Source organism: Mobula birostris, chromosome 4, assembly GCF_030028105.1.
Source record: "Mobula birostris isolate sMobBir1 chromosome 4, sMobBir1.hap1, whole genome shotgun sequence".
NCBI classification, from domain to species: domain Eukaryota; kingdom Metazoa; phylum Chordata; class Chondrichthyes; order Myliobatiformes; family Myliobatidae; genus Mobula; species Mobula birostris.
The window spans coordinates 185,014,349-185,021,278 of record NC_092373.1 but is presented as its reverse complement, the minus strand read 5'-3'; the positions used below and the strand labels follow the sequence as shown (position 1 = coordinate 185,021,278).

General features: G+C 41.9%; 1 protein-coding gene across 2 annotated transcripts in view; it reads right to left on the bottom strand.

The window, feature by feature from the left end:
- Positions 1-947: 947 nt before the first annotated feature.
- mavs (mitochondrial antiviral signaling protein) overlaps positions 948-6,930 on the bottom strand; it is a 63,480-nt gene continuing 57,497 nt past the window's right edge. Inside the window, exons 7-8 of one of the 2 annotated variants that reach the window (XR_011885818.1) lie at positions 5,015-5,132; positions 948-1,016 (exon numbers count right to left, since the gene is read on the bottom strand). The gene's annotated coding sequence lies outside the window, so the exon portion shown is untranslated. The remainder of the gene's footprint in view (positions 1,017-5,014; positions 5,133-6,930) is intronic. The other variant, XM_072256685.1, reaches the window with a different exon arrangement.

Genomic DNA, 6,930 nt, shown 5'->3' with positions numbered 1-6,930 from the left:
GGGTCAGGCAGCATATGTGAAGGCAAAGTTGTGGTTGATGTCAAAATCCTAAATCAGGATATGTGTGTGTGTGTGTGTGTGTGTGTGTGTGGGGGGGGGGGGTGATTTCAGTAGTTTATCTTATACAGACAGTGGTGAGTGTGTGGAACACACTGCCAGAGTTCGTGGGCAGATACATTAGGGGCATTTAAGAGAGTCTTAGATTGGCACATGGTTGATTGAAAAATAGAGGGAAATGTGAGGAGGGAAGGGTTAGATGGAGCTTAGAATAGGTTAAAAAGTCAGAACAACATCATGGGTCAAAGGCCTGTACTGTGTTCTATGTTTCGACCTGAAACTTTGGCCATCACTTAGCCTTTACAGATACTGTGTTGAGTTCACACAGCAGTTTATCATTCGTTCCAGATTTCAGCATCTGCAGTGTCTGGTCTCTTGATAAAAGCCAAATATATCTCTGTGTATTTCAGAGGTGCAGGAAATGTAGCAACCAGTTGGCAAACAATGAGTGCACACAATCTGCATTGTGATAATGACCAGTTAATTGGCTTTGGTAGAAATATCAAACATTGGCCAGGCTAGGAGGGATAACTCGGTTTCTCTTCCATGAAGTAGTGCCAGGAATCTTTTATCTTCACCCAAAGGAAACAGAGGTGACCACAGTTTAACAACCATATGGAAACAAAACTCAAATCTTTTAAAAGAAAGCAGCACACATCTTTATCCAGGCCATACTCTCTTCTCACCATGACTATTGGGTAGTGTTAGTCCCATACCCACACGACTAGGTCAGGAACTGTTATTACCCTATAACCATCAGGCTTCTGGTGTGGCATGGATATCTTCAATCACTACAACTCCGAACTAGCTCTGCAACCTACAGACTCACTTTCAAAGACTCCTTACAACTCAGGTTCACAGTATTATATTTTATTTGCACGGGTTGTCTTCTTTTGCACATTGGTTGCTTGTCGGTCTTTATTATAAATTCTCTTGTATTTCTTTTCTTCTGTAAATACCTGCAAGAAAATTAACCTCAAGGTAGTATATGGTAACAAATACATGCTTTGATAAAAAAAAATACTTTAAACTTTGAACTTCATGGTTGAATTTCAAACTATAATATTGGAAAAGACATTGATATAGATCAGAACTGAAGTGGGAGTTTTGGCCTGTCGAGTCTGACATTGGAATATAGAACAGGGCTGCCTGTTTGGCCCATCATGTCTGCACTGAGCATGATATCAGTCTAACCCAGTTCCAGAATAACACACACAAAATGCTGGAAGAGCTCAGCGGGTCAGACAGCACCTAGGGAGAAGAGTAAACAGACGAAGTTTCTGGCTGAGACCCTTCATTAGGACTGTATATGTTCTACTCTGTCTCAATTGTAAAACAGTCTGATGATCTCATTTGAATGTTCTGTCATTAAAGTCCCTTTCAAACGATTATTCTGCTTTCCTCTGAGGGCTGTTGGTATCCACCAGGGTTGTGCTGGCGGCAACCCACAACTCTGGCACCAACATAGCATGTTTGTAATTTATTAACCCTAACCAATTGAATTGAATTGACTTTATTCCTCACATCCTGCAAAAACATGAGGAGTAAAAATCTTTACGTTATATCTCCGTCTAAATGTGCAATGTATAATTGTAGTATTTATAATAAATAGTTTGTACAACAGGATAGTCAATATAACATAGAAATATAGTTTTTGGAATTTGAGAGGAAACTGGAGCACCCAGAGGAAACCCACACGGTCACGGTGAGAAATTACAAACTCGTTAAAGACAGTGGCGGGAATCGAACCCTCATTGGTGACGGTTGGCGCTTAAAGCACCATGTTGTCCATTTTTATTTTTGTTTTTCTCGAACTGAACTTGCACTATTATCATGATGCTTATTTTATCAAGTAGGTTATGTAGTTAACCTATGTTCATCATGTTTCTACTGTATTGTACTCCTGTTGCAAAAAAATTTCTTGGCATTTGGATTGCCCAAGGCAATAAACACGAACTTTTGACGTCCACCAGCTTCAACATGTTCTTACCTACTAGCCACATCTTTTGCTCTGCCCAAACCCCTCCTCTTCCCTTTCATAACTTCCTGAGGGACCACTCTCTTCATGACTCCCGGGTCTATTTTTCCTCCTCACCTACCCCACCCTGTCCCCTGGCAAAGTTGAAAAAACCTGTCCCACCACCTTCTTCCTCACCATCCAGGGACTGGCCTTTCAGGTGAAGCAGAGTTCACTTGCAAGAAATTCGACAAAAACATAATAAATATTACTTTCTGGAGCACGTTATGGTAAACTATCACCACAAACAATGAAGACAAAAAGGCAGGTGAAGACAAAGCTGACTCGAAGGATGAGCCATACTAGCGCATTGCAAAATCGGAGTGTAACATGTTCAAGATGATGTCGGTATCAAAGATGGAGTTGGAATGCATGATTCGGAGCAAGTCTAGGAGGAGGAGTTTTGGTGCACATCCTCCTAAAATGAGAGTGAGGTTGGATCAGTGCCGAGCTGATTAGGAAAGGTCAGGAACGCTCTGGGCTGGTGGGGGTGTGGTCTAGGTCCGGAGCGTATTGCTGTGGCAGGGTGTGTCCTAGTCTGATGATCTGGTGTTTCGACGATTTATGTGCTGGCCCTGATAGACAGGAAAGGCAGGATGTCAGACTGGAGGTGAGGGTTGAGCCTCTTCCATTCGCACTTCCGCGATGTTCACTCCTCTTTCCACAGTGCTGGGTCTCTGGGTCCGCTCCGGCTGCTGTACATTTCGTGCCAGTGATTTGCCACGCTGTACAGAGCCTCTGAAAAGTATTCAACCCCCCACCTCCCACCCCCCGGACATTTTCATGTTTTGTTTTACAAAGTTGAATCACAACGGATTTCATTTGGGGTTTTTTTGACAGTAATCAACAGAAAAAGACCCTTCCATGTCAAAGTGAAAACAGATTTCTACAAAGTGATCTAAATTAATTGCAAATATTAAACACAAAATAATTGATTATGTAAGTATTCAGCCCCTTTAATATGACACACCAAATCATCACTGGTGCAGCCAATTGGTTTTAGAAACCACATAATTAGTTACATGGAGATCACCTGTGTGCCGTCAAGGTGTTTCAACTGATTGTAGTAAAAATACACCTGTAACTAGAAGGTCTCACTTCACCATGAGGGCAAAAGGACACTCCAAGCAACAAGCAAAATGTTTATTGAAAAGCACAAGTCAGAAGATGGATACAAGACAATTTCCAAGTCACTAAATATCCCTTGGAGTACAGTTTAGTCAATCATCAAGAAATGGAAAGAATATAAGCCCTCAAAATCTGAGTGACTGTGCAAGAAGGGGACTGGTGAGAGAGGTCACCAAGGCACCAATGACAACTCTGGAGAAGTTACAAGCTTCAGTGGCTGAGATTGGAGAGACTGTGTATACAACAACTGTTGCCTGGGTGCTTCACCAGTTGCAGCTTTGTAGGAGAGTGGCAAAGAGAAAGCAACGGTTGAAAAAAAACCCACATGAAATCTCAGATAGTTTGCTAGAAGGCGTGTGGGAGACTCTGAAGTCAGCTGAAAGAAGGTTCTATGGTCTGATGAAACCAAAATTGAGCTTTGTGGCCATCAGACTAAACTCTATGTTTGACATAAGCCAAACACCACCCATCATCAAAAACATACCATCCCTGCAGTGAAACATGCTGTTGTCTGAAACCTAGAGGAAAACCTAATGCAGTCTGCAAGAGAACTCGACTTGAGAGAAGATTTGTTTTCTAGCAAGACAATGACCCAAAGCAGAAGGCCAAAACTACACAGGAGTGGCCTAAAAACAACAAAGTTTATGTGTAGAAATTTGTTTTCACTTTGATATGGAAGTGTCTTTTCTGTTGATCAGTGTTAAAAAAAAGCCAAATTAAATCCACGGTGATTCAATATTGTAAATGTCAAACAATAAAACATGAAGACTTTCGGGGGGGGGGGTGAATATTTTCGATGGACGCTGTATGATGAACTGAAACCGAGGCTATGGGCCTACTTTGCATGCTCTGAGATTTGGGGCTACAGATTCAATTGCTTGCTTTTATTGTCTGCGTGATTTGTGTTTCTGTTTCTTTTTCTTTCTCTGCACATTGGGTTCTTTTGGTTTTCTTGGTTTGTGGCTGCCTGTCAGCAGCCAAATCCCAAGGTTGTATAATTTAAACATACTTTGATAATAAATGTACTTCCAATCTTTTGAATATATCAGTGATAATAAAACTGATTCTGATTCACAGTTCAGGCCCTACAGCCCACAATATTGAGCCAAAGTTTAATTTACTCCAAGATCTATCTAACCCTTTGCTCCCACATAGTTCTTCATTTTATTTTCATCCACGTGCGTATATATAAATTTCTCCTAAATGTCCTGAATATATCTGCTCTAAGAAAGAAGTGCTGGCTGTCCACTCTATGCCTCTTGTCATTTTATACATCTCTATCAAGTCACATCTCATCCTCCAAAGACAGAAGTCCGAGCTTGCTCAACATTTCCTCAATGGCCATCTCTTCTTTGAAGAGAAACACTTCGGTAACAATATGATTAATCTATTGCTTGAGCAACCTTTCACCGGGCTCATATAGAAACTTGCTCATTTACTAACTCTGCTAACAGCCTCGTGACTCAGTGGTGAAAAGGACACCTTTCATAAACAATGTACGTCTAGGGCCGGTACGAGTTGGGTGCCACCAAATAGGAAAGTTGGGATTTTCTATTAAGGAACATTGATGGTAGCGAACGCTGTGTAAATACTGCTCACACACAATTATCAGTCGCCAAGAAATGACAGATCGTACACTAGCATAAAATTATAAAATGAGTACTGTATATTTACCAATTTTCAACTTTATCAAACAATTATTAAGAGAAGAAAGGAATTTAAAAAAAGGGCCCATTACAGTTAACCAGTCTAAATGTGCACATAGACATTGGAGCTCATTTCTGGAGAAGTCAGGTATATCATTTTACTTACGTTCTGAACCCACATTCTGTGTGAAGGCACCTGCTGCAGTTTGAATTTCTCACAAAGACCATCTTGAACAAACTGGCGCTCTCAGGAATGTTGCCACTTCCTCCTAGGAACCATTCACCTGCGCAAGGCACATCTTACAATGAAGAATCTCCTTCGAATGGTATGCTGCAACATCTTCCCCTGTGCTCTGCTCTGTAGCTCCCTCCAAAAAAAAACAAACTAGAATCTGTTCCTGCCCAGTACTCTCGGATGTTCCACTGGGCGGAAAGTTACAACACGTACCCAGACAACCCTGCTGGCTGACACCATATTCCTAAGTTGGACAATATTGCTCCTTATCTTTAGCTGCAGTCAAAATCCTCATACTAGCAGAACGTGCCATTTTTGCTGAAATCTGCTAAAATAAGTATACCTCACAGCATAGCAGTAGAAATCTTACCCAGGGCATTACAGTTGCTCTCTAATTCCTGCTGCATCCTGGTAAATCTCCTCTGCATGCTCTGGGTAGAGAACCTCTAGAATTCATTATCCCAGAGGGTTGTGGAGGTGAAATCCTACAAGGTATTTAATGAGGAGATAGATACATTTTGCAAGATTAGGGAACTGAGGGGAATGGGGAATTTTCACATACCTTTGAAAGAACACAAATGCAAAATGGTTGAGTGGTATCACAGTAACAACCTTGCACTCAACATCAGTCAGACCAAAGACATCAGAAAGATTGTGGACATCAGAAAGGGTAAGATGAGGGAACACACGCAAGTCCTCAGCAAGGGATCAGAAGTGGAAAAAGTGAGCAACTTCAAGTTCCTGGTTAACAACATCTCTGAGAATCTATCCTGGGCCCAACGTATTGAAGCAGTTACAAAGAGTGAATGACAGTAGCTAAATTTCATCAGGATTTTGAGGAGATTTGGTGTGCACCAAAGACACTTGTAAATTTCTACAGATGTACTGTGGAGAGCACTCCAACTGGCTTCATCACCATCTGGTATGGGGGGTGGCTACTGCACAGGATCAAAATAAGCCGCAGAAAGTTGTGAGCTCAGTCAGCTCCGTCAAGAGCACCAGCCTTCGTAATGTTTTGGACATCTTCAAGAAATGATGCCTCAAGATGGTGGCATCCATCAATAAGGAACTCTATCACCCTGGACGTGCCCTCTTCTCATTACTACCATCAGGAATGAGGTACAGGAGCCTGAAGGCACACACTCAACGATTCAGGAACAGCTTCTTCCTCTTTGCCATTCGATTTCTGAATCCCTGCCATCTGAACCCATGAACACTACCTCACTACTTTATTTTTCTCTTTTTTGCACTAATTTAATTTAACTTCTTTAAAATAAATATATATATTTTTTTTTTAACTTAAGGCATCCGTTAGTCTTGCGAGACCATGGATCTGCGCCTGGAAAGTCTTCACTCTCCAGGGCGCAGGCCTGGGCAAGGTTGTATGGAAGACCAGCAGTTGCCCATGCTGCAAGTCTCCCCTCTCCACGACACTGGTGGAGAGGGGAGAAGCAAGGGCCGATACAGCTTGGCACCAGTGTCGTCGCAGAGCACTGTGTGATTAAATGCCTTGCTCAAGGACACAACAAGCTGCCTCGGCTGGGGCTCGAACTCACGACCTTCAGGTCGCTAGTCGAATGCCTTAACTACTTGGCCACGTGCCCACACATTTACAGTTTTATTATTATATATTGTAATGTTTTGCTGCAAAACGACAAACTTCATAACATACAGTAGGCCAGTGATACTAAAACTGATTCGGAAATGAACTGTATTGAATTAATCCACACTGTCACTTTAGCAAAAATCTAAATTAATTCAATCAATTTTACTCTGCTGTCCTTGGCGCTGAGGCTGTGTCGTTCTCCAGCTGCTCTGAGCTTGGAGTCTGCGAACTTTGCAGCGAT